This window comes from Saccopteryx leptura, chromosome 6 (genome assembly GCF_036850995.1).
Source record: "Saccopteryx leptura isolate mSacLep1 chromosome 6, mSacLep1_pri_phased_curated, whole genome shotgun sequence".
Taxonomy (NCBI): Eukaryota; Metazoa; Chordata; class Mammalia; order Chiroptera; family Emballonuridae; genus Saccopteryx; species Saccopteryx leptura.
This window is the reverse complement of record NC_089508.1, coordinates 66537980-66563727: the sequence shown is the minus strand read 5'-3', so window position 1 is coordinate 66563727 and position 25748 is coordinate 66537980. Positions and strand designations below refer to the sequence as shown.

Below are 25748 nucleotides of genomic sequence, written 5' to 3'. Positions count from 1 at the left end.
AGAAGAAAAAAGAAAGGAGAGAGAGAGAGAGAGAGTTAAGGGTTTTGGAGTGCAACCCTCATAGAGAGAAAGGAAGAGAAGAGAAAAGATAATGGGAGATGTAACACTTATGGGTAGTGTAGTTCAAGGAGAGGAGAGAGTAGGACTGGTAGAGAGTTAATCGGCCAAATTGGAGGAGGAAAAAAAAAGTATCAAGAATGAAGATAAGAGAAACAAACGAACATATATAATAAAATGGGATAGGTTATAAAGTCTGCAGATTATTCTTGATTTTGAGAGGTTATCTTCTTGCTTTTTCTTTTCTCTCCCTCTTCCTGGTCGGTGACTCTGTACCCCGGGTTTTGCCCCTTTGCCACGCTCAGGTGGAGGTTTGCAGTTGATAAGTCTCTATGGCAATGTCATGTATTGTGCTTTAGTCTCGTTGGCAGTCGAGGCTATTAGCATTTATAGGCTCCGACAGTGAGAGAGTCCGTGTTCCTGGAGCCTTTCTCCTAGTCTTTCCTTCCTCAATTAGTAGCCTGATAATCCAGCTATGGGGTTGCTGCTGCCTCTGCCTGGATAGTAAGAGGCTCAAAGAGCTGGCAACTCCCCACTCTATTTCCACTCAGCACAGGGCTCTGGGTAAGGCTCAGTCAGTCAGAGCTGCTAGCATAATCAGGTGGGCTTTCCGGCCATTCAAAGACCTCTGGCTCTGCCACTCTGTCCGGTAACACAAGTGGGCGCCCACTTCCGGGGCGCTTGGAGGAAACTCTCACTCACTGGCTGCGCACGCAGACCAGGATATCCGGCCAGCAGTCTCACGCTCTGAGTGAAACCCCCAACCGCAGGGAAAAGTTGCAGTGTTGGAATTGAGTCTCGCTCCGTCCCCGTGCGCGGCTTTTGCAAGGCGCTGGGGCGGTCCGAGATTCCGCTTTGGCCCACACAAAGGCCCCTGATTCTGCCCCTCTGTGCGATAACACGGGTGCGCACTGCCGAGGCACTGGGAGGAATCGCTCACTCCTTATCTGCGCGCGCAAACCCGGATATGAGGCCGGCCGCTTTCCCTCTGAGTGAAACCCCCAGCAGCACGGAAAATTTCACCGTTGGAATTAGTTCTCACTCCCTCCCGTGCGTGGCTTTCCCAGGGCGCTGGGGCTGCCCAGAGACTCTGCCCTCGGCCCACAGAAAGGCCTCTGACCCTGCCTCTCCGTGGGGCAACACGGGCACTGACTCCTGGGGCCTAGGAAGAAATCTCTCGCCCACTAACTGTGCACCAGCCAGGAGACCGGGTAAAATGGCCGCGCCGCTTGTCTTTCTTTGTTTGGGTTTGGCGCGAGTGTTAGCTTGTATTGCCCGGGTTGCCACAGGATCAGATTTTCCTTGGCTTGGATCTCCGTGCCACAGCCTGGTTCGGCCGTTTGTGTCGCAGCCTGGATCTATTCACCCCCTTTGCCCGCCTCAGTTTCTATATTCACAGTTACCAGAGAAAGCCGCCCTGTTTAGGTTAGTGAGGAAGGCGGAGCATTTCTTACTCCCTATTTCCTTCGGGGTTTGGTTATATATTTAGCCAATTTTTCACTCAATCATACCTTTGGGTGTATTGCGAAGCATCTGGAAGCTCCAAGTATAGGTTTTTCTGTTTCTGGTTGAAGATCTTGTTGAGTTTTGGGGGAGATTTATCGGTATCGCTTCCTACCCCGCCATTACTCTGACCACTCTCTTCACTCTTATTCAACAAAGTTTTGGAAGTTTTAGCCAGAGCAATCAGGCAAGACAAAGAAATAAAAAATTCATATCAGGAAAGAAGAAGTAAAGGTATCATTTTTTACAGATGACATGATCCTGTATATATAAAACTCCAAAGATTCCACCAAAAAACTATTAGAAACAATAAACCAATACAATAAAATTGCAGAATATAAAATAAATATACAAAATTTTACTGCTTTTTCATATGCTAACAATAAAACTTTGGAAAATGAACTAAAAAAATAAATCCTTTTACAATTGCAACAACAAAATTAAAGTACCTATAAATAAACTTAACAAAGAATATGAAGGAACTATATACTGCAAACTACAAAACATTATTAAAAAAAAACTGAAAAAGACACAATAAAATGGAAAATTATTCCATGTTCATGAATTAAAAGAATCAACATAGTTAAAATGGCTATATTACCTAAGGCAATATATAAATTTAATGCAGTCCTTTTCAAAGTCCTAATGTCATCTTTTAAAGAAATAGAACAAAAAATTGCCAGGTTTGTATGGAACCATAAACAACCCCAAATAGCCAAAGCAATCCTGAGGAAAAAGAATGAAGCCAGAGGTATCATACTACCTGACTTCAAATTATACCACGGAGCCACAATAATCAAAACAGCAGGGTATTGGCAGGAAAACCAACATACAGACCAATAGAACAGAATGGAGAGCCCAGAAATAAAACCACATATATATGGACAAATCATCTTCCACAAAGGAGCCAAAAACACAGTGGATAAAAGAAAACCTCTTCAATAAATGGTGCTGGGAAAATTGGAAAGCCACATGCAAAAGAATAAAACTTGACTATAGTTTGTTCCCCTGCACAAATATTAATTCAAAATTAATCAAAAACCTAAATATAAGATCTGAAACAAATTACATAGAATAAAATGTTTAGTACATAGGTACTAAGCTTATGGACCTTGGCCATAGAGAACAATTTATGAATTTGACCCCAAAGGCAAGAGAAGTAAAGGCAAAAATAAATGAATGGGACTATATGAAACTAAAAAGCTTCTGCATCACAAAAGAAACTGACAACAAAACAAATAAGCAGTCAATTAAATGAGGGATGATATTTGCAAACAATAGCTTCAATATGGGTTTAATGTCCAAAATATATAAAGAACTCACAAAGCTCAGCAACAAACAAGCAAACAATCCAATTAAAAAATGGGGAGAGAGCCCTGCCCGGTTGGCTCAGTGGTAGAGCGTTGGCCTGGCATGCAGGAGTCACGGGTTTGATTCCCGGCCAGGGCACACAGGAGAAGCGCCCATCTGCTTCTCCACTCCTCCCCCTCTCCTTCCTCTCTGTCTCTCTCTTCCCCTCCCACAGCCAAGGCTCCATTGGAGCAAAGTTGGCCTGGGCTCTGAGGATGGCTCTGTGGCCTCTGCCTCAGGCGCTAGAATGGCTCTGGTTGCAACAGAGCGGTGCCCCAGATGGGCAGAGCATCGCCCCCTGGTGGGCATGCTGGGTGGATCCTGGTCGTGCGCATGCGGGAGTCTGTTTGACTGCCTCCCCGTTTCCAACTTCAGAAAAATACAAAAAAAAAAAAAAAATGGGGAGAGAACCTGAACCAACAGTTCTCCCAAGAAGACATAGAAATGGCCAACAGGTATGTGAAAAGATGCTCATCTTTACTAGCTATTCAGGAAATAAAAATCAAAACTACAATGAGATACCACCTCACACCAGTTTGATTGGCTATTATCAACAAAACAGGTAATAAGAAGAGCTGGAGAGGCTGTGGAGAAAAAGGAACCCTTATTCACTGCTGGTGGGACTACAAATTAATACAACCATTATGAAAGAAATATGGTGGTTCCTTAAAAAATTAATACTAGAATTACCATATGACCCAGCAATCCCTCTACTGGGGGTATCTACCCTCAAAACTCAAAAACATTGGTACATAAAGACACATGCACCTCCATATTCATTGCACCATCATTCACAGTGGCCAAGACATGGAAATAACCAGTCTCCCTTTATAGAGGATTAAATAAAGAAGATGTGGTACGTATATCCAATGGAATACTATTCATCCATAAGAATTGATGACATAGTGACATTTACAACAACAGGAATGAAGCTTGAGAACATTGTAATGAGTGAAACAAGTAAATCAGGAAAAGCTAGGAACTGTATAATTTCACATATAGGTGGGATATAAAATTGAGACTTATGCACATAGATAAAAGTGATTTGGTTACCACGGGGAAGGGAATGTGGGGAAGTGTGAAGGGGACTTGAGTGAATGGGGAAGGGGCAGTGGTGGGGGAAAGGTGTAAAGAGGGACAAATATAAGGTGATGGAAAATAATTTGACTTTGGGTGATAGGTATATAACATAATCAACAGTTCAAATGCTATAGAAATGTTCACCTGAAACCTATGTACTGTATTGATCAATGTTACCCTGTTAAAGTTAATTTTCTAAATAAAATTTTAAAATGCCTATAAAACATATAGGAGGATTCTGAAGGGGTAAATTACAGTAAAATAGAATTAGCACAGTATTTAAAAGACAAATTTGTGACATACTAATGTATATACTTCCTTATTAATTATTAGCAGGATCCTGTGTTGTGTACAATAAGTACTGTAGTTTTAAAATAGTGATGAGTACTAATTTTATTTTATGATATCTGAATAAGCGTAGTGTGATATTAAAATATCTATGGTTTCTGAGAGTGACAAGGTCACAGGTACTCTGAAGAGTACTGTAGTTTGTTGTCTATACTCGTAATGAAAGAAAATGCTTAATTTCAATAGAAGGTTATTGAAAATAAAGATGTAACTTTCCATCCAAACTTCTGGACCCCCTATGTTCTGTCCATGGGCCCTTTGATGACCTGTCAGCCCCAGTTCAGGATCCCGTCCTGAAGTGTTGAAGCAGGCTCACCTCCGTGCCTATGCTCCAGCCCTAATTAAAGACAAAAAGAGAAGCCCAGGGCAAGTGATCTTGCCTTTATGGAGATGGAATTGTGCTCATCCTTCCTCACACTCCATTGGCATGAGTCTAGTTTATGGCCACATGTAGCCTGCAGAGAAACTGGGTTGCAGTCTGTAATCAGGTGGCTGTGCGCCCAGCTAAAACTAAAGAGTTTTATTACTAAACAGAAGAAGGAGAGAATAGGTAAATACTTAGTACACACTATAAGATTATAGCACTCCCAAAAGTATACCTGAAATTCAATTTCCCACCAGCCAGCCTCAGAAGAGATTGTATGATTTAGAAAGGATTATTGCGAGGATAAACTACAATGTGTTCAAGTGGCTGGTCAGGTATAGGTGCTCAATAAATATTCACCAAAGTTAACTTGCAAGGAACCAGAGTCTGTTAGGAGAATAATAAATCAGGGAAGTCTAAACATTAGACTTCCTGGGATGAGTAAGGGTTAGGGAAATTTATGTTTAAATTCATTCATTTTTTCCTCCAACTAATACTTATTGAGCTCAGATTATGTGCCAGACACTGTTCTAGTTGCCAGAGAAATGACAGTGAATAATACATGTCCCTGCTCTCAAAAATATTTCATTTTATCCAGGGAAAATAGAATAACAAGTAAACAAATCACATGTTGGGGGCAAAGCCTATAAAAAAAGATGGAGTAAAGGTTATGGTAGAATGCTGTGATAGGCAGAATTATGTTTCCCAAGATTTCTGCTCCTAGCTACACACTGTATAATCACCCCTCAGCCACACCCCAAACTTAAGTGTGAATGGGATCTTGGAATATGGTGGAACAGCACCTCTATGATTAGATTTATGCTACGTAGCAAAGGAGGAGAGATTTTTTTTAACTAAGTGAGAGGCAGGGAGGCAGACAGACAGATTCCCACATGTGCCCCCACTGGGATCCACCTGGCAAGACCCCTGCAAAGGGATGTTCTGCCCAACTGGGGCCACTGCTCTCTGGCTTGGCAACCGAGCTATTTTAGTGCCTGAGGCGAGGCTATGGAGTCATCCAGCACCCGAGGCCAACTTGCCCAAACCTTTCAAGCCATGACTGCCAGAGGGGAAGAAAGAAACAGAGAGAGAGAGAGAAGGGGGAGGGATAGAGAAGCAGATGGTCGCTTCTCCTGTGTGCCTGACTGGAATGGAACTCAGGTCTTCCACACTCCAGGCCGATGTTCTACCACTGAGCCAACCAGCCATGGCCAAGGTGGAGAGATTTTAAAGATGTAATTAAGGTCTCAAATCAGTTGATTCTAAGTTAATCAGAAGGGAGATATTCCTGGGTGGATCTGACTTAATCAGGTAAGAGCCCTTGAAAGAGACACTGAGCCTGACCTGAGAGGGAGAAAAATGCTTCTCTGGCCTTGAAAGAGAAAGCAGCCATTGTGTACTGCCTGTGCAAGGGACCACCTGGTGAGGCCCCGGGGCAGCCTCTCAGAGCCCAGACCACTGTTCAGTTTTCAGCTCGTAAGAAAATAGGGATCTCAGGCAGAGAGCCACCAGGAGATTATATCTGCCAAAACCATGAGTGAGTTTTGAAGTGGGTTCTTTTCTGTCAAGCCTTCCAGTAAGAATGTAGCGTGGCTAATCTTGACTACAGCCTTGACAGTGTAAACCGTGCCTGGACTCCTGACTCCTAGAAACTGTGAGAAAAACAGTGCATGTTGTCTTAATCCACTCAGGTTGTGGTGGTTTGTTGCACAGCATAAGAAATTAATACAGGAGAGATGACGTCAGAGTAATGGCGCGGTAGGAAGCGATACTGATAATTCTCCCCCCAAACTCAACAAGATCTTCAACCAGAAACAGAAAAACCTATCCTTGGAGCCAGTCAGGCTTCCCCAAACTACGGCCCCGCGGGCTACATGCGGCCCCCTGAAGCCATTTATCTGGCCCCCCACCACACTTCCAGAAGGGGCACCTCTTTCATTGGTGGTCAGTGAGAGGAGCACTGTATGTGGCAGCCCTCCAATGGTCTGAGGGACAGTGAACTGGTCCCCTGTGTAAAAAGTTTGGGGACCCCTGTGAGATGTTTTGCAATACACCCGAAGGTATGGTCAAGTGAAAAATTGGCTAAATATATAATCAAAAAAATTAATACAAATACTATTTTTAATGGTGTAATGAGGAATGGCCTCTTTGTAAGGCACATCTGAATGAAGTGAGGAGTAAACTGTGAAAGTATCTGGAGTACGAGCAGAGGAGTGATCATTCTTACTGGTGTGTGGAAAGTAGCCCAGCCGTGTGCATGAGAGAAGGAGGGGGCGCCGGTTAGATTGGAAAAGATGGACACTTGGACTAACATGTTATGATGGAGGGCATCAGATTACGGACTTACCTCAAATATATGTACAACCAACAAAATTTGCTACAGGATTAGATTTTGAGTGTGAGAGGAGGAGGATTCAAAGGAAAGTTTCAGAATGCAGTTGCCATTTACTGTGAGGAGAAGACTGGGGTGTAGTGGGGAGAAGCAGGCTTTAGGGAGAAGCCAAAACATTGGTTTGGGATATGTGAAGTTTGAGATGCCCCTCAAGTGGCTTTTTTAAGGGAGCAGCTGTATAGGTTAAGTCTGGAGTTGAGAGAGGTTGGGGATGCAAATAAAAACAGGAAATTTCAGCATCGAGATGGCATTTAAACTAGGAGGGTAGAAGAGATAACCCAGGGTAATCTAAGAATCCAGAACTAGTTATTAGTATAGCTTAACTAAGACCTAGGCTTCTTGAGTCATAGCTCAGAGATTCTTTTTACCAAGGATTACAGGTTGTTTTTCTTTTTCTTCCATAGAGTATTTTCTGTACTTGGGGAAGAGCCTTACAAAGTCAATAAGACTTGGCTCTTTTCCTTTTGTGGGGTTGCTAGACCCAGGCCCAGACCTCTGAGGCAGCCTCCCCCACCGTGGGTGTCACTTCACAAGATGCTGATCAGATTTGATTGTTGTGGGAGGCCAGGTCTCATGTAACAATGAAAATGTATGCTGTGATGTCTATAAACCTCACCCCATCAAATTAATAATGAAAAGCCTCCCATCAAAGCCCTCCTTGTGCTCAATAGCCTGTGGCACATTTGGACTCATCAATAGGCGTTCAGCAATATTACAACTTGTTTAAATCTTGGTAAAGTAGTGCTATGTACTATTGTTATTGACTTCCCTTTTCTAATTACCACCCAAAGGTGACAGATGATATAGCTCTAATGACCACATTCCTGAAGCGTGAGTGGCTTTGGGTTTCTACTCATTGAGTCTTAGCTGTTGTGAAGGAGGAGACCCCCTTGGTGAGAGAAGGTCAGCGTTAGCCAGGCCATCAAAATGAAGAGGGCTTTTGTGACTGGTTTGAAACCAGAGAATTTAAACTCTGTGTGAATGTGAGGCATAGTCATTGCAGGAACCCTAAGGCATGTATGTGGAGCTAGTGGCAGCTAACTTCTGTGACAGTCCATAATGCAAGTGGTCAGAAAACACAGCTTTTTAAAATTATTTATTTATTCCCTAAAAATCGACATAAATTCTATTTTGAGCCTTCGTTTTGCTGGGTTGGCAGAAATATACCGCCTCTGCCCCTTTCCTGTGAGTGAGTCTAAGTGTTTTGGGGCGTGGTTACATGGTACCTGGGTACAACAGGATTGCCTGTGGACTCGAACATTATTCAACATGTTTGTCTATGAGATCCCCATTTTTCATTTGATTCTGTGACTTTGGTCCCCACATGGTGTCTTTGAGATTTCCCTTTTTCCTTTCATGGCTCCTGCAAGCCTAGTGGTTCTCTGCTACTCCTGTGCTTGGTCACTGTTCCTCTCTTTCCTTCCTTCTGGGAGCCTGGAGATCTCTTCGAGGCTCCTAAGATGCTGGCTGCCCAGACTCATTGCTTACTCCCCTCTCTGCTCCCTGAGCTCTGCTAGGACTCTGGCTTCTAGTAAGGACCAAGATCCAATCTCATGACTTTCTTTCCCTCTGAGGAAATCTGTTATGGTCTCTCAAATTCCCCCACTTTTCTCAGACTTCTCTCCAACATGATTTCCTCCCCCCCTCCCCCAGAATCATTTTTTGGTGCAGTTTCCTAGAAGGAGAGTCTAGTGCTAGGAAGACCCCTTTTTACAAAATTTACCCTAAAATAATAAACATAGAAAGTTTTGTTGTTTGTTTTTGTGGAGGAGATGAATGGGATGAGGAAGAAAAAAAAATGGAAAAAGATTAAGAGATTGGAAATGATGTGGCTAACATAAAAAACCACACCATAACAACATACTATTGGAAGCTAGATTTTCTTTTCCCCTTTTATGTCCTAGTCAGCATTCTGATAATTAGTCAATGCTTATTGTGCAGCATAGTGAGGGCCATGGTTAGTTGCTTAGAAGAAGACAAAATTATTTCAAGAAGGTAGTGCTTCTTTAAAATCTTCCTTAATTCTTTCCTTGTATATTTGTAATTTAGAAATTTGGTAATGATTTAACAGAGCAAGTAAAATGGTTTCTTTTTCCAAATTTCCATTGAGCTTAATTTTTTATTAGTATCTTCTTTTATAAGAGCTTAATTCTCAAAAGGCAGGATCTGTTTATCTGATTTATGTGACTTATCTCTCTATATAGCACAATGTATGCTGCACAATAGGTACTTACTACATTTTTGAATGATCAATTACTTGAGTCTCAAGGAAAGAAAATTTGGAAATTAATTCATTGGTATGAAAGGTTGTGAATTTAGAACTGTCATTCATTCAATCATTTGATTTACTCTTTTATTCAGCAAACATTTATGGAACTCCTATCATGTTTGAGAACCTGTGCTAGATCCTTGAGTTAAAAAATTAGAAGGACACACCTGACAACCAGGTGGTGGCACAGTGGATAAAGTGTCGACCTGGGATGCTGAGGACCCAGGTTTGGAACTCTGAGGTCACTGGCTTGAGCGCAGGCTCACTTTCTTGAGTGTGGTCGCTGGCTTGAGCAACCTCGGCTAGAGCCCCCACCCTGGTCAAGGCACATATGAGAAAGCAATCAATGAACAACTAAGGTGTCGCAACTATGAGGTGATGCTTCTCATCTCTCTCCCTTCCTATCTGTCTCTCTCTCTCTGTCTCTCTCTTTCGATAAGAAAAAAGATTAGAAGGACACATTCAGTTTCTGAGAGGTTCACTTTCATGTAATTAACCTGTATCTTAACTGACCTTATCAGCTGCATAATCCATTCTATGTACCATAGTTAAGCAAGTATGCTGAAGAGACTCAGGTTGTATTCAATCTTTAGCTATTTCAAACAATGTTGAAGTGAATAACAACATGCAAACATCATTTAATACAAGTGCACATATATATGTAGTATAACTTGGCAAATTGCCCTTCATAGGATATCACCATCAGTAATATATGGTAATTTACATCTGCTTTTTAATGTCCCAACCTTGGTTTATGCTAGCCATTATTCTAGAAACTTTCATTTGTTTATTTTAAGATTCAGATACATTTTCCCCTTCTAGTCTCAGGCCTTACATTTAACAGAAACCTTAAATTCTGTGGCTTGGCTTATCATTTTCCAAAGTGTATTTTGTGGAACATTAGTTCTTCAAGATATTATAGAGTTCAGTGGTCACATAAATATTACATATCATGTCTAATTCTTCCAGAGTTATAGTGCACTTTAGAATAATAAAAGAACTTGTTTAACTGTGTTTAATTCTACTGTTTCTCAAACATATTTAGGAATCACTTTTAAACCTATCATTATCTCTCATAACACACATATATATGCGTGCATATACACATGTGTGTGCACACACACACACACACTATGTGAAACCTTGGAAAGAATATTAATATTGATGTCCTGCTCAAAAACTCCTCAGATGGTACCAGAAAGAACCCTCATTATTTTCAGAAGATAATTTCTGAACTTCTGACAGGCTAAGAATTCTCATTTCCTTGATTTGAGCAGTTCTAATTTATTTGTAGACATAAACATATTTTTCTAGTTTGTGAGCAACTGTGCCCATCCAGTTGGTAAAGCTGAGAATACTGAAAACAATTTTTAGTGTGGATAAACCAAGAAGTATCCATTTCATTTCCCAGCTTGGCAACTGGTAGATGCTGTTGCGTCTCTTTCTCATGAGACTTGACTTAGAATAATGGAAACTGAGCAGTAGAATGAAATGAAACTGAAGTACACCTAGTTTCACAGTAGAGTGATCTTCTGTGATGCTTTAGCACAAAAAGTGTAGTAATGTTAAGAAATGCTGCATAGTATATCCTAGATTTTGAGATTTAAAGTGTATTACAAACTCTGAGAAATGTCACAATACATTAACTTTAACATTTTCTAAATTTGTTGGACCATCAAACCCTTTTGTTATGTTAACATTTTATTGGACCAAGGTCCCCTGGAATATACTAGCAGAGATACTGACTAAAATACCTCATAATTCAAAGATAAGATAAAAACTCAGAGAAGTAAGCTTATTTACTCAAATTGCTCAAACTTAATTTTCTTGCGTTTAAATTCAGTTCAGCCTGTGTAAGTTCTGATCCCTAAAATAAACCCCTCACTCCTAGAATGCTCCTGGTGGCAGTGAATCCTGCCAGCAAGGTTTCTTGAATAGGCCAAAAACTTTGACTAGACCACTTCCTTCTCCTGCCCCCATGTCTATCATGGTGAAGTCTTGTGTGTTTTTCAAGCTTCAGTTTAAATGTGTTTTTCATTGTAAATACTTCTTGAACTTTCTTCCATGCCAGTCTCACAAAACAGTAGTCCTGAAACACTCTGGATACTTTTTCTTTACTTCTCACTTGCATTACAGTTTGGTGTTTGTTAATCTGCCCCCATCACTTGATTGTGAGCTCTTTATAGCCGAAGAGAATATCTTGCCATCTTTTCTGTCATTCCCTGTGCCTTCACCTCCTGCCTCGAACAGAGCTGTGCACAGCTTCACTAATGTGCTGGAGTTTATTAACTTGCATATAGAACATAGGGGTTGCTTCCAAATCTATAAGGATTAGGTTATTGAAAGCCCCCAGATAGGAGGATACATAATTGAGAATCAGATAATGTTACAGGCAAGAGGTGGGGAACAGAGGAAGGGGATCGCGCGTGCACGTACACACACACACACACACACACACACACACACACACACACACACATTTGAACTGTTTTATGAGATGAGAACAAAGCATTAAAATTAACACACTAAATAAAGAGAACACCAATAACATTATTACTCACTATTAGTTGGTTATAAAAGTTGCATCATAGTTAATTTTTATTTGCCACTCTTTGATCACTACCGGATATTTTAAGATTTCCTCTACCATTGTTTTTAACACTTTAAAAAACATGGATTTTTCTCATCTCTTTTTTCTCTTCTGTTTCCAGATAATATTTATGTGGGAAGAGCTTTTCTTTGCGTCTTCCGCACTATTCCAATATTTAGTGCCTTTTCCCATGTAATGGCTTAATGTTGTTGCTTCTCACTTCAGGCCCTACTCAGTCTTATTTAGAAATGCAGAATGGTTTGGATGCTAAAAATAGATAGACAACTAAAAGATGAAAAGTAACAAAGAACTAAACTCCCATCCTTTTGAAAAATAGTATTTTACCTATTTCCGTTCTCTGAGTAGGGATTTCCTTTCTTCTCTGCCTGATACACAGAGGCTGAGACCCGCTCTCTGCCCAGTTCCTATACTGGTACCTCTGCTTCCTGCCTTTGAGGAGCTCAGAGATTTAGTTTTACCTTCTCTTAACATCCTGAGAGAGGGAGAAAAACATGGCAAAAACTCTTGCTTTTGTTCTGCTGTCTTCTTGCTCCTTTTCCTATTTCTTAGACCACTTTTTTTATTCTTTTTTTTTTTTAATCCTCCCTAGTTGGAGGGACTCATGAATCTCTGACTTACACGGTGATGGAAAGTAAAATTCTTAGTTGCTGTAAAGTAGCACCGAAGCAAATCCACAGATACTTGGGATTCTGATAGTGACGCACATGGCTGGTGAGGAATGCTTTATCAATTCTCATATTTGCTCAGAGACTTGCCTCCATTTGATATTCTAAACAAAGAAGATAGTGATTCCTCAGAAAAATCTTCTTGAACTACTGCTAGAAAAGTGGAGATTATCTTAATTATTTTAATTTAGAAAATGTTGGCAGTTCTTGATAATGAAAACTGATTGGTCAAGGGAGAAAATTGATTTATATTTGACACTGTGGCCATTTAAAGATACCTAACTCAGATTTCATGAGAACCAGACCCTGATGTGGTCAGCCATTAGATTTTGTGTTTCAACAACTGAATGGGATGACCCATTGATTGCCCATTCATTGTGACAGCCCAAAGCCCCATGACTAACCAGCATCTGGTTAACTCAGTTGACCTGAATACCCAAGGCCCTAGTGATTGCTTCCTGAACCTTAAGGGAAGCTTGAATGGCCAAAGACTTAGTTACATGCCTGTTTTGTTTGCAGCATTGTCATTATCAGGGAACAAAATTCACCGTCCACCTTTGTTCTTACACAGTGTCAGGCAGAAAAAACAAAACAAAAAATAAAAATGAAAACCCAACAAAAACCTGCACAATGTTCTGGAAAATTTGGTTTATTAGAGATGCTTTATCATACCTACCCTGCTAAGCACAGAAAATTTCTAGTGCTATTTTATTTACCTAGCAGGGATTATTTAGTAAGTTAGAGGTTTTCTTAACCAGTAGTCTCCAGCATCAGCATCGTTTGGGAACTTGTTAGGAATGCAGAGTCTGTGCCCCTCCCCAGACCTACTGACTCACACATTCTGGGGGGAGAGCCCAGCATCCTGTGTTTGAACAAACCCTCTGGGTGGCCCTGATGCAAGATCAAGTTGAGAATGTCTACTCTTAATTGTTAGCATGTAGGTTTTATTTAAGTTTGGCAGCTGGAATCCCAATTCTTTCTGCTCACTTCTCTCACTCTTCTCCTGAGTCCTCCAGAGTCAGAAGAGTAATTTCTTTGGTTCCCAATCCCTCAACACCCTTTGAACCTCTACTCCTGGGACCTGGGTGGGCTGCCTAATGTTAGGATGTGCGGGCAACACTGTCTGTCACCTTATTAGAACTTAGCAATTAACCCAGAACCATCTGGTTTGGTTAAGCAGCACTGCTAACCTTCTGGGCGGGCCCACATAGCCGCATACTTCCTGGAAAGAAAGAAAACTATTGCTTTGTGTGCCCCACCAGCATTGTAGGGGAGAGGTAAGGGTTAACCCCCTCAAAAATATTTAGAACAGCAACACGGAAATTTTAAGATTTCACTTTTGAAGAAAATTTCTATTGGCTTTCTCGAGACTGGTGTGCTGGAAGTCCACACCTAACCTGGTATTTTCAAAGACTCATTGCATTGAAAGAAGCATAGACATCTTTTATGCTATATGGGAGACTTTGGGGCTCAGGGAAATGTAGCTTGCATTGTTTCCAAAATATTGTATCTTCTTTGTTCAAAGTCTCTGAGATAAGGGTAGGGAGGTTGGGGATACAGGTTCATTGATCTTAAAGCAACAAAGTTTACTAGAGCCAAATATATTGAAGAAAAAACACTATGGTGTATATGGTATTTTTATTCTCACTGGAGCTGCCCTTGATAAAATGTGGGTGTCATTTGAAAAGGGCATCATTTCCAATGAATTCTGAAAGTGTCACACAGGGTATTGATTGATCAGTCTTGCCGTCAGCATGACTGGGGCCAGTGTGACGCTGTCCCTGTGATCCAATTTTCAGAGCTCACAGACACCTTCACTCCCTGGCAAATAACATCAGCAAGTGGCCATACAAAGGGGGACAGAGGTAAGGGTGTGTGCGCGGATTAATCTGGCAAAAAGGTGGCAAGAATGAATGATTTTTTATCATGGTCAGCTTGTCTAATCAGTACATGTTGAAAGCCGCAAGTATCACATCCTAAGTGTGTTGAATGATTAGGAGCCTGCTTTATTTTCTTTAACAAGCAACATTAAGCCACAAATAAGTCAAAAGTAGGTTTTAATCAATAAGAAATACCATATTAGTGAAATCATCTTAAGATAACATTAGTGTCTACATTTGTGTTTGTTTTTGTCTGCAAGTTTATATTCACAATAGAGACGTAGGAGAGAAGTACGCACCCAATGGCATTTCCTTCATAGTACAAACCATAATTAAACTTAATACAGGTGAACCTTAGAATGACTACTACACAATCTAGGCAAGTGACTTCCAAGTGTGTCACTTGTTTGCTTTAGAATTGCATGTATGAATGGATTCATGGATGTGTATAAATTGATAGATTTACCTTGGCCCATGTCACAAAGAGTTTGGAGATTAGCTGAATGACCTTAAGCAAGATTTGGGCTCCTGTTTTTCTATTTAATTTTTTTCTATAGATTTTAATCAAAGCAGAAAGATTGAGGCAGCAGAAGAAGGGGTTGGTTTGAGCAGAATGGAAGTGTTTGAGGGCTCTCCGCCTTCTGTGAAAATAGTCTCCTGGTATGTGAACTCTGGACTACTTAATAAGAAAAATAAGCCCCCAAATTTGCAGCTGGGTGGGTCAACTCCAGGGCTTCTCCTTGGAGCTTCCTCTGATGAACTCCAGCTACTCTGGACCCCAGGACAGGGACTGATGGTGCTGGAACCCTGTAATCAGAGGAACTGAGCAAGAAATGCTCACAGGAATTGCAGATACCTTCCCTGAGGGACCCAAGGATCTTTGCTTCTTTTTAGGACTCCTATCTGGGACCATTAGGGTACACTGTAGTGGGGAACATGCAAATATATTTCTTTCATAAGAGAATAGCATGCTGTGATTTATCTACTGTAATTATTACATACGCTTTCAATTTTGTGAGCCTGCTACATTCTGTGCCCATTTTCTCCTCACTCTTGGGCTATTTCCCTATTCCAAACAGGATCAGAGTAAGGTCTTTTACTCATAACTGTATGCTTTCTCCAGTCTGGCAACCTATGCCCAATCATGGATCAGTTCATTTTTACATAGCCAGATCTCACAGGGCTGCTGGGAGGTTAAATGTTGCATCAGAAGTGCCAGCTCTTGTATAGAATGCTAAGTGTGTAACATTTGATTATTATTTCCAGTGGACTGCAAATCCCTCAGAGACTAGGGTGGTGCCTATTTGTTTTTGCATTCTCTTTGATTAGCACACTGTGGGGCTTGATGAATGCTAGTTTCATAAATAAATCAGTTCAAGACCTGCCTCTGTACTTACTACAAGTGTCTTATATTCTGGACTCTTAAGAGTAGCTCAGAGTAAAGAATTGGTATTTGTTCTGGGCAAGGAGAGTGGTCACTTAGACTTCTGGCCATTTTTGTGAACAGTGTGTTCATGTGGGGTTTGAATCTGACGACAGTGACTCCCTAGCATAAGAGAATCCAGGTCTGTCCAACTGTTGACTTAATCTTGTTAGAGGTACGCCTAACTTCAACCTTTGATCTCTTCCTGGGACATCTGGGCTTATAGTTCACTTCTGTTTGTTCTTGCATCCTAGTTCCCAGATATAGGCAGGTCGATGGACTGGCTCAGTCTGGCCTCCTGCCACACCCCCCTGGAGGCCTGTGCCATTGGTCATCACTGCCCTCAGCAGGAGGTGGGATCACCATCAGCCTGGATATGTGCAGTGGAAATGGGGACAGTCATCCTGCCACAGGGGTTAATGAAATCTACGCTGGCATCATTCTAGATGATGAAACTGAAGAGCTACTTTGTAAAGTAGCCAGTCCCACCAGAAGAAGGGTGAAAAACAACACACACAAAAAAATACAAATCATTATTATTTTAGAAGGAGAAGTGAGAACAGAAACTTAGTGATGTCATGTATTTTGCCTATTTAGCCAATTCTATCATTACTTTTTAGTTCTATGAATTAAAAGTGATTTTATCTGTTTGAGTGAAAAAAACTACTAAAGTGTAAAGAAGTTCAGTGATTCCCCCCCCCCCCCCCAAATTGGTTAATGGTAGTATGGGCCTAGAATCCAGAGCAATTGACATAAAGCTTTTTTTTTTCCTACTGTGCCACATAGTCTCAAGGTATACAGTCATTCCTGTTTTGTTGTTGGTTTGCTGGCTGTCCATTGCGAAAAACTTTCTACCACTTATGGGAAACGAGTCCAGCTACTTTCAAAACCATTTACCAAAGCAAATCGCCCAGTTCTCTATCCCTGTTCCTTAGGTCACTCCTCTCAAGAAAAATCAAAGCCCAAATACATCATTATATGTATGAAAACCATCCCACATTATTTCAAATGTAAGTTATTGTACCATTTTTCAAGATTTTATGTTTATTTTTTCCTAGAAACATTATATTTATAATTTGTAAAAACAGTTGGGTATGAGAAAAGTGATTATAATATTATAATTCATACCTGACTTTATTACTGGCCTTTAGAAACTTTCCGGTATTTTCTCTGCATCTGTTTCTCTCCATTTAGTCATAATGATATTGTTGATAATATTTGTTTGTCTATTCTACTTCATGTTAGAGTATTACCTACTTTCCCAGCCACCCATGCTTTATAATGGCTCATTACATTGAGTGACTATTCCACAACTTAATCATTCCATATTTTTAAAATTGTCTCCTTTTTTTTGGTGCTACTTTCATAGACCACTGATGTGAGCCTCTTTAAACATAATTTCCTTTTTATTTAAAATTATGCCTATAGATTAGATCAGAAGGATATATTCATTCTAAAGACTATTAATATATTCTGTTCAATGTTTTCAAAATAAATTTTAACCAACTTACACTACATACAGGATATTCATTTCACCATATTTCATTGGTCTTATGAATTACTATTATTATTATTATTATTTTTGCTAATTAATAGGAAAAAATGGTAACCTGTTTTAATTTGTATTTTTGATTTTTTTTAAAAACTGCCTTTCCTTACTTTTAATTGCTTATCACTGGAATCCTGAGTTCAATTAAATTTAAAAATAATTAGATACATGGAGATGTTTTCTCTGAACATATGTACCCTGATTTATCAATGTCACCACATTAAAATTAATTAATTAAAAAAATTAAATACAAAGAATTAAAAAACACTAAAAAAATCTGAAACATGTTTAAATAAGCAAATGAAAACTTAGGAAACTAGTTGATATTGGTCAAGTTAAGTCTCTTGAACAACTGATATTTCCAAGTGGGAAGAAAAGGTTTCTTGAGGGAACAGGATTAAAATTGGGTTCTTGGGAACCCATTCCACACACTTTCAAAAAATTTTAAAACAGTGAGACTGGATAACAGGCATTTGAAACAGACTTACCCTCAAATTTTCAAAAAATACTTGGGAAATTTTGCTTTCATAAGAACATTTCTTTTTCAAGCAAAACAAATTATTCTGTTTTAGAAAATGTATTTGTGAATAAAATGTGACCTGGGTGTCTGGTGTCCAGATCAATGCAATATTTTACTCATAAGAAACCATAGTACTCTTTTCATCTAATTGCTATCAGGAGATAAATGATTCCTTTTACTGAAAACTCCAAAGGCTGTGAAGAATATGGGATCCGGAGGTGTGATTTGTAGATCTGGTCTGAGATGGCTTGGAAGTAATTACTGTTAAGCATAGCATTGTCGTCTGCTTATAAGACACACTCACTGTGTTTCCAATGATTTCTATTGTTGCACCTATTCCTGGTAGATGTGTATTTGCACTTTCTGTCTCTTCCTTGAAGAAAGGGATTTGCTTCATGGGCACTTTCTTAACCTTGCTCTGCTGATTAAAAAGCTTAAGTATCATATAGATTTTCTGGCTTCTGAATGCTCATTCAGGAAATTCTAGGAAGGATGAGTATGCTGAAAAAATTGTTTTTCTAGAAGAGAAACCAGTATAATCAGAATGACTCAGAGTTGAATTATAAATAATTAACAGCAATTAAATATTGCTTATTCAAAAGCCAAGGGTGAGAAGGAAGTCTTTTGTTTTTGGAACTAAAGTGCTCACCTGTAATAGGATGAGACAGCAAAAAGGCCAAAAGGAAAAGAGTGTGTTAGTTCCCCTAACCCCCTTTTCTCTGCTTGTTCTGTGCTGGATTTAAGAACTATCTCAAATAAAGGTAAGAGAAAGGAGGGACTAACAAAACAAGAATGAGTGAGGAAGGTGTATTTCAGAGGATTTGGGACAGATTGAAGAAAAAAGAGAAAAGGAAAGAAAAGCCAAGCAGATTCGACCGACCAACGGGAGCTAGGCACATCACGACTGGTAAATTGGGCTCCTGCATGCTCTAATTCCTGCTGAATCCTGAACTGATAACACGCCTTGATAAAGAGAAGAAAAGAAAGGAGCAAAAAACATCCATGCGGGAGGCTGTGAGTGCACACAGTCTGTTCCGAGCTCCCTCCGCAGGCAGACATGGATCAATAAATCAATAGGAAATGTTCACTGGCTGTAAAATGGGTAGAGAATCCAGTGTCAAGCTGCTCCAAGATGGATGGACAGAAGGCTTGCTGTCTGCCGGAAGGCCAGAGGTGACTATCACCTTGAGATGAAATCAGTGACCAACAGCCTAACAGCCCTTTGAACTCCGAGTCAATGATTGAGGACCCCGGCAAGGCTTAAAACAGTCCCAGTGTGACCCATGGTGACATCCTCTCTGCTTTGTGCATCACCCCCTGCAACATTCACAGCTCTTGGTGGGGCTGATAGTTTGCCATGCGGAGTCTGGCCCCTGTCTGTCCCTGCCTGCTGTGTCCTGTCATTGAAGTAAAGGCTACAGGAGACTGCATCAGAAATTACTAGATGCCCTAGTGGTAGGAAGCATTGATCGGAAAGGGTAGGGATTTTCTGCACAACAGTTGGATTTTTCCTTTCATATAAAGGGGGTTTAACATAATACAGGTGGTACTTTCTCTGCACAGCTCTGTGTGTTAACCCTTGCTTTCGTGGACTTAACCTAAGGCTGCCACAGGGGTGGCTGCAGTAGGTCTCTCTGAAATTCAGAGAAGTGCTTTCTGTTTGAAGGGTAATTGGGTCAGGCCAGCCTGGCTGTGTGGGGGCGGCCACTGCTGCCCTCCTGGCTGTGTGGGGGCTCTAATGGAGCAGTGGGTGGCTTTTTCCTTCAGCTGCACCTGGGCCAGCAGGCTGCAGTGTAGCTGGGTTTCTGCATAGAGCAGGGACAGCCTCACTTCTGAGTTCTTGCTACTGTAGCAGGCAGGGGATGGCATATTCCTTGTCCTCTCTGTGACTCCAACTTATTCTCACTTTTGAGGACACAGGGCTCCTAACCTCTTGTAATGGAGACCAAATACTCATTTTGTGTCAAACGCTGTGCCATTAACCTCCCACTTAGTTCTCAGAATGTGGCTTTGTCCAGAAGACTCAAATGGCTGACCCTGGAGAAAATGTAGAAAAAACTTTGGGTGATATTGTAGCTTAGCATTTCGATAATTTACCAAATATCTGGCCACACGAACAGTGTATATATCTTAATTATGTCTTAATTTTTTATTCAGTAAACGTGTTTTGATTTCTTACTACTTGCCATTCTTACTATATGCTTGGTCAGTGATTTTCAACCATTTCCATCTCATGGCACACATAAACTAATTGCTAAAATTCTGTGGCACACCACAAAATATATTTTTTACCAATCTGGCCAAAAAAATAGGTAAATTTTGATTCATTCACACTTGAAAACTATGGTTGTATTGGCCCTTGTCATTTTTTTTATTTGACAGTCTAAGGGAAAAAAGGTCAGTGCCCCTAAGTAGGCAGATACTGCATGTTTTAAAGATTCTTGTGGCACACCAGTAGAAAGTCACTGTGCTAGGCTCTGGGCAAAAAGATAAAGAAAACACTGTTCTAGCCCTTGAGGAATGAGAGGTACCTGAAAATAATTTATGAAGCTTTTGTTTCTATTATGTCTAGAAGCTCTTTTTTCTCTTTAAGACTTTAAAAAATTTAATCTGTGAGGTTTTCTTATTAGTATTTCTAAATAAAAAAGGGCTTTTTTTTGGGAGGGATAGTCAGAAAAAGGAAAATGATATATTTGATACGTAATTAAATGAAGGCCTGCATGGTATAACGGGGAATACATTGGAGAAGACTTATCCACTCATTCGTTTATACTCTCATTTATTCTACAAGTGTTTATTGACTATTTTATGCCTGGCGAGCTACTGACATTGAATCATCCCGCTGGATAGCAGACATTGAACACAGAGTCCTACACACAAATGTACAAAGGTGTAGAGTACTATGAGGGCAAGTAGGAGAACAATCTAAGTTAAATGGGGTGGAGGTCAGGAAGGCTTTCAGTTGAGAGCTGAGAAGGAGAGTGGGTTAAGATAAGTGGGGACATGGGTTGGGACTCTTATTTTGGTCCTGTCACCAACCACATATGTGACCGTAGGCAAGATCCTTGTCTTCCTGGGCCTATGCTTCCCCATCTGTCCAATAAGGGGGTAGAATTAGATAAGTTATGTAAACCCTTTTGGCTCTGAAGTAGGATGATTCCTTAAGAAAGGCCATTTACATAAAGGCTAAGTCTATTAGAAATAAATTTTCAGGAGTGATTCAAGTATTTCCAAAAGAATACAGAGTTGTTGGTCATTGCTATATAACCTCAGTGGAGACAGTCATATGGAAAACAGTTAGGTAATGCTATTTACCATGGTTCCTTCCTATGGCCCTAAAAAAATAGCTTGTGTCTTGGTTCAAACAACTCTTGGGGCCATGAAGATTAGATTGTATGTGATTCAGAAATGCAGTTTGATTACCACACTGCAATTTCTGGTTAAAAAAAAAGAAAGACAAAGTGGATGATAGGCTGCATTTAGAAACACTAACAGGTTTCTCATGTATCGATACCTGTGTGCCATGCATTGAGCTTGGTAGGGAGGGAGGGAAAGATGAAGCAGGCCAGGATTCTGTCCTCGTGAAGCTATTTAATTGAATTTGGAAAAAAGAGCTGTATTTAAAAATTTAAATAATTGTAGATATTTGATCCATGTACACTGACTACCAGATCTAATGCATGAAGATTTACACAACTAAGTCAGAGCCAGTGGCCTTGTTTAATCCCAGAATGGTTGCCCATCTCTACTTACTTTCTTATCCAGATAGATGCAGATATGCTGGCTCAGGTTCAGATGTTGGCCAGCAATATTCTTTATTGGTTCACTGGTATTGAATGTCAGCTTGCTTCTCTACCTGTAATCCTGATGCAGGAAGGAGGTCTGTGAATTGGGACAACTACTCTTCTTTGATCAGGAACTTCAGGAAGATGGAGCACACAGGTGGAGAGCATATAGCTATATGAAACTCCTGGAAAAATGCTATTTGGACTGGTATCTTTCCCTCCTGCTTTCCTCCAGTCCCAGCTGTTACAAGGTGACACACATACCAAATAATTCCCAGTCATGACCAATATTAAAGGCGGTGACCTAGGAACGTACAGTCCCTAGAATATTAGGAAATCTACACCTGCATCTCATGAGAAGGATAATAAACGGAGTCACCTTGAAGCACATCCCCACTAGCTTGGTAGGGTAGGGTCTAAGAGTGTGTGCAGAAAGCCCTTTAAACATGGTCTTCTTTTAATGTAAGCTGTTTTTGATACTGGGTGTGTTGTTAGAGTTCTTCTACCAAACAGGCTTTTTTTTTTTTTTTTGTATTTTTCTGAAGCTGGAAATGGGAGAGACAGTCAGACAGACTCCCGCATGCGCCTGACCAGGATCCACCCCGCACGCCCACCAGGGTCGACGCTCTGCCCCTCCGGTGCGTCGCTCTGCCACGACCAGAGCCACTCTAGCGCCTGGGGCAGAGGCCAAGGAGCCATCCCCAGCGCCCGGGCCATCTTTGCTCCAATGGAACCTCGCTGTGGGAGGGGAAGAGAGAGACAGAGAGGAAGGAGAGAGGGGGGGTGGAGAAGCAAATGGGCGCTTCTCCTATGTGTCCTGGCCGGGAATCAAACCCTGGTCCCCCGCACGCCAGGCCGACGCTCTACCACTGAGCCAACCGGCCAGGGCCCAAACAGGCTTTTTGATTGATTTTGCTTTTTAGTTTAGCTGGTTTAGAAAATGCTTTTAGGTCTATAAATGGATAACCTGAGTGTTGCAGTTGTTCCTAGCCAGGAGGCACCTGAATTATGACATAATTATCAGAAAAACCCTTGCCTCTTGGCCTTGCTGGTAATCTTTTCCTGCAACCACCCCAGAGAAGCCTCTGCTTCAAAGTTCAGGCTCTGGCTCTACGTCCCAGAGACATGGGCTCACATCCTGACTTTTAAGTTATTAGCTCTGTGATCTTGTAAAGGTTAATTTTACCTTTCCCAAACCTCAGTTTTCTTACCTAGAAAATGGTTTGTTGTGAGAATTTAATGTGATGATGTCTTTAAAGATCCTGGCAAATAGAGAGCTCTCAAGAGATGGTAATTCATTAATAATAATAATAATAATAATATCATCAATTTGAACTTAATATAACAACTAGTATAACTTTAGCTATCTGAGATCTGAGAACATCTCACATGTTTCTCCCAAGACGACTCTTGGACAGCAGGTGAGACAGAAGGATTCTCTTGTCTTGAGCCTCTGTCAGTCTGCACGCTCAGATCTTTGTCTTGATCCTTTCTCAGCTCTAGGCCAGTAAGTCACTTTAGTACCTTCCTTTACTTTATCACTTTATAACAGCTTTGCTTAAACATATTCTTGGTTACCACATTTTATTACTCTCTGGGGTCCCACTGTTATATATGCTTACTGGTTCTTTTTGAGGCTCCTGGGAAGGGTGTCCGTTTCTGATGCGACCATGTTCTCCTCAGTATGCCCAGCCTGTCCTCCTAGGGGGTCTCTTACCATTTTCTCAAAGATCTGTTTCCCCCCATAATCCTGCTTAGGGACTTCTACACAAGACACCGTCATACCAAGTCACCATAGGTTATGATTGAGGTTTGAAAGCAGATCTGACTTTTTGTTCGTCAGCTTCTCCCACTTCACCTGAGCCTTGGGTCCTCTTCCTCCATCCATTTCACCATTAACAGCCCTCTCTGTGCTCTGAACCTACCATGATTTTCTGCTGGCTTGACAAGCATTTCCCAGCCCTCGAGTCTCCGTGCTAAGGGACTTAGGCTTCATGGCATTAGCAGAAAGAGTTGCTGAGTCCTGTGAACCTAACCCACAGCCAAATCCAGCTGCCCGACCGTTTTTTCGTTTTCTGTTTCTCTGGGACCCTTTTCATATTAGTGTTTCAGCATCCTTTTCTGCTCAGTTCTCACTCCCTCTTTGCAAGGGGGGCAGCCCCATTACTCCTTTTCAGAACAACCAGAGATTATCCAATGGTGTGTGAGCTCACAGTCTCCACTTACACCTCAGTGCATCTTGTCATCTCCCTTTCAGTCTCAGAGGTGGGGTGTCTTCCTTTCCTCTGCCCTACTCTGGCTCCTCTCCTCCCCTTCCTCCTGGAGATCATCTCAGTCATCCCACATCTTCTTTGTCTTCAGTCTTCCTCTCCCCATTGTCATCTGTCCCCCTTTTCTACTTTTGGATCCCCACAGCCCATCCTCCAAAAAAACCCCCACAAAACTGGAAAACAAAGAATACCTCTCTTCCCCCGTCAAACTCCAAAGTCCTTGACTGACCTTTCTGCCTACACAGATTTCCTTTTGAAATTGCCCCCCGCCCCCCACAGATGTTCTGAATGTTTATTTTAACCTGATTTCAGGAAAAAATGTGAGAGTACCTGGTGCTTTCCCCAAGCCTGCAACCTCCTGGGCTGCCATGGTCAATCTCTAAGTCCATTTGATTCTCTCTCCATTGTTTCTTACACCTGTCTTTGCTGTCTCTTCCTGCTCTTCCCCTCTTGCCCTGGTCCAGGTCTTTATCATCTCAAACCTGAGATAATGTCTAAACTTTCTAACCATTCTTTCCAAGTTGAGGCAATGCACAAGTAGTTGGCAGATAAATCTCTGAAACAAATTTTCCTTACTGTTTACTCATTGAAAGTGCACATGTTCTTCTAAACCTGTTCCTTCTTCTTTAAGCTCCCTCTTGACCTTACCATTTAGATATAACCTCTCTTTATCTCTATACTTTGTGTCTTTAGGGTGCTCCTTCTTTCTCCCAAGTAAAAAGGGAAGTTTAAGCACTCTTTCAGGGAATTTTAAGTAAAATACCTTTGGGCTAAAATTCACCATTTCACTATGTACATATGACTCAAAGCATTTCCTCTCCATTGCCTTAATTCCTTTTTGAGTATAAACAATATTGTTAACTAGAAAAGATTTTAGAAATGCTGATTATTAAATATAAAAAATCTTGCAACACAAAGATGACTGTTGTTACTATTTTGGTGTATAACTTTCCAGAACGTTTTATGGCACATATTCTTATTTATTCATGAAGTATTTTTAACCATTTATATACTGAGCACTCAGAATAAAAAGACAGATTTGATATGCATGAAATCTGCCAGGGTGTGCTGATATCCTATTTTCTGTTTCTAAGAGACTATTTTAGATACCTCAACTAAAGAGGAATCATGCTTTGTCTTTTTGTGACTGGTTTATTTCACTTAGCATAATGTCATCAAGATTCATCCATGTTGTAGCATATGATAGTATTTACTTCTTTTTTAATGCTGAATAATATTTCATTGTATGTATATACCACATTTTCTTTACCCGTTCATCTGTCACCGGGCATTTAGATTACTTCCATCTCTTGGGTATTGTGGATAGTACTACAACAAACATGAGTGTGCACATATCTTTTTGAGATCCTCTCTACAATTTTTTAGATATATACAGATAGTAGAATTGCTAAATCTTGTGATAATTTAACTTTTAAAGTTTTGAGGAACCTCCATACTGTTTTCCATAGCAGTCATCCATTTTACATTTCTATAAACAGTGCTCAAGATTTCCAGTTTCTCTGCATTCTTGCCAACACTTATTTTCTGTTTTTTTTTTTTGTTTTGTTTTGTTTTGAAGGCCACCCTAATGGGCATGAGGCAAAATCTCATTGTTGTTTTGATTTGCATTTACCTAGTGCTTAGAGATGTTGAGCACCATTTTATATGTTTCTTAGTCCTTT

At 40.7% G+C, this 25748-nt stretch overlaps 1 long non-coding RNA gene across 1 annotated transcript in view; it reads left to right on the top strand.

Moving 5' to 3' along the window:
- The first annotated feature begins 14427 nt into the window (after nucleotides 1-14427).
- LOC136377263 (uncharacterized) overlaps nucleotides 14428-25748 on the top strand; it is a 105345-nt gene continuing 94024 nt past the window's right edge. The window contains exon 1 of the long non-coding RNA XR_010746269.1: nucleotides 14428-14504. This is a non-coding gene — a long non-coding RNA (uncharacterized lncRNA). The remainder of the gene's footprint in view (nucleotides 14505-25748) is intronic.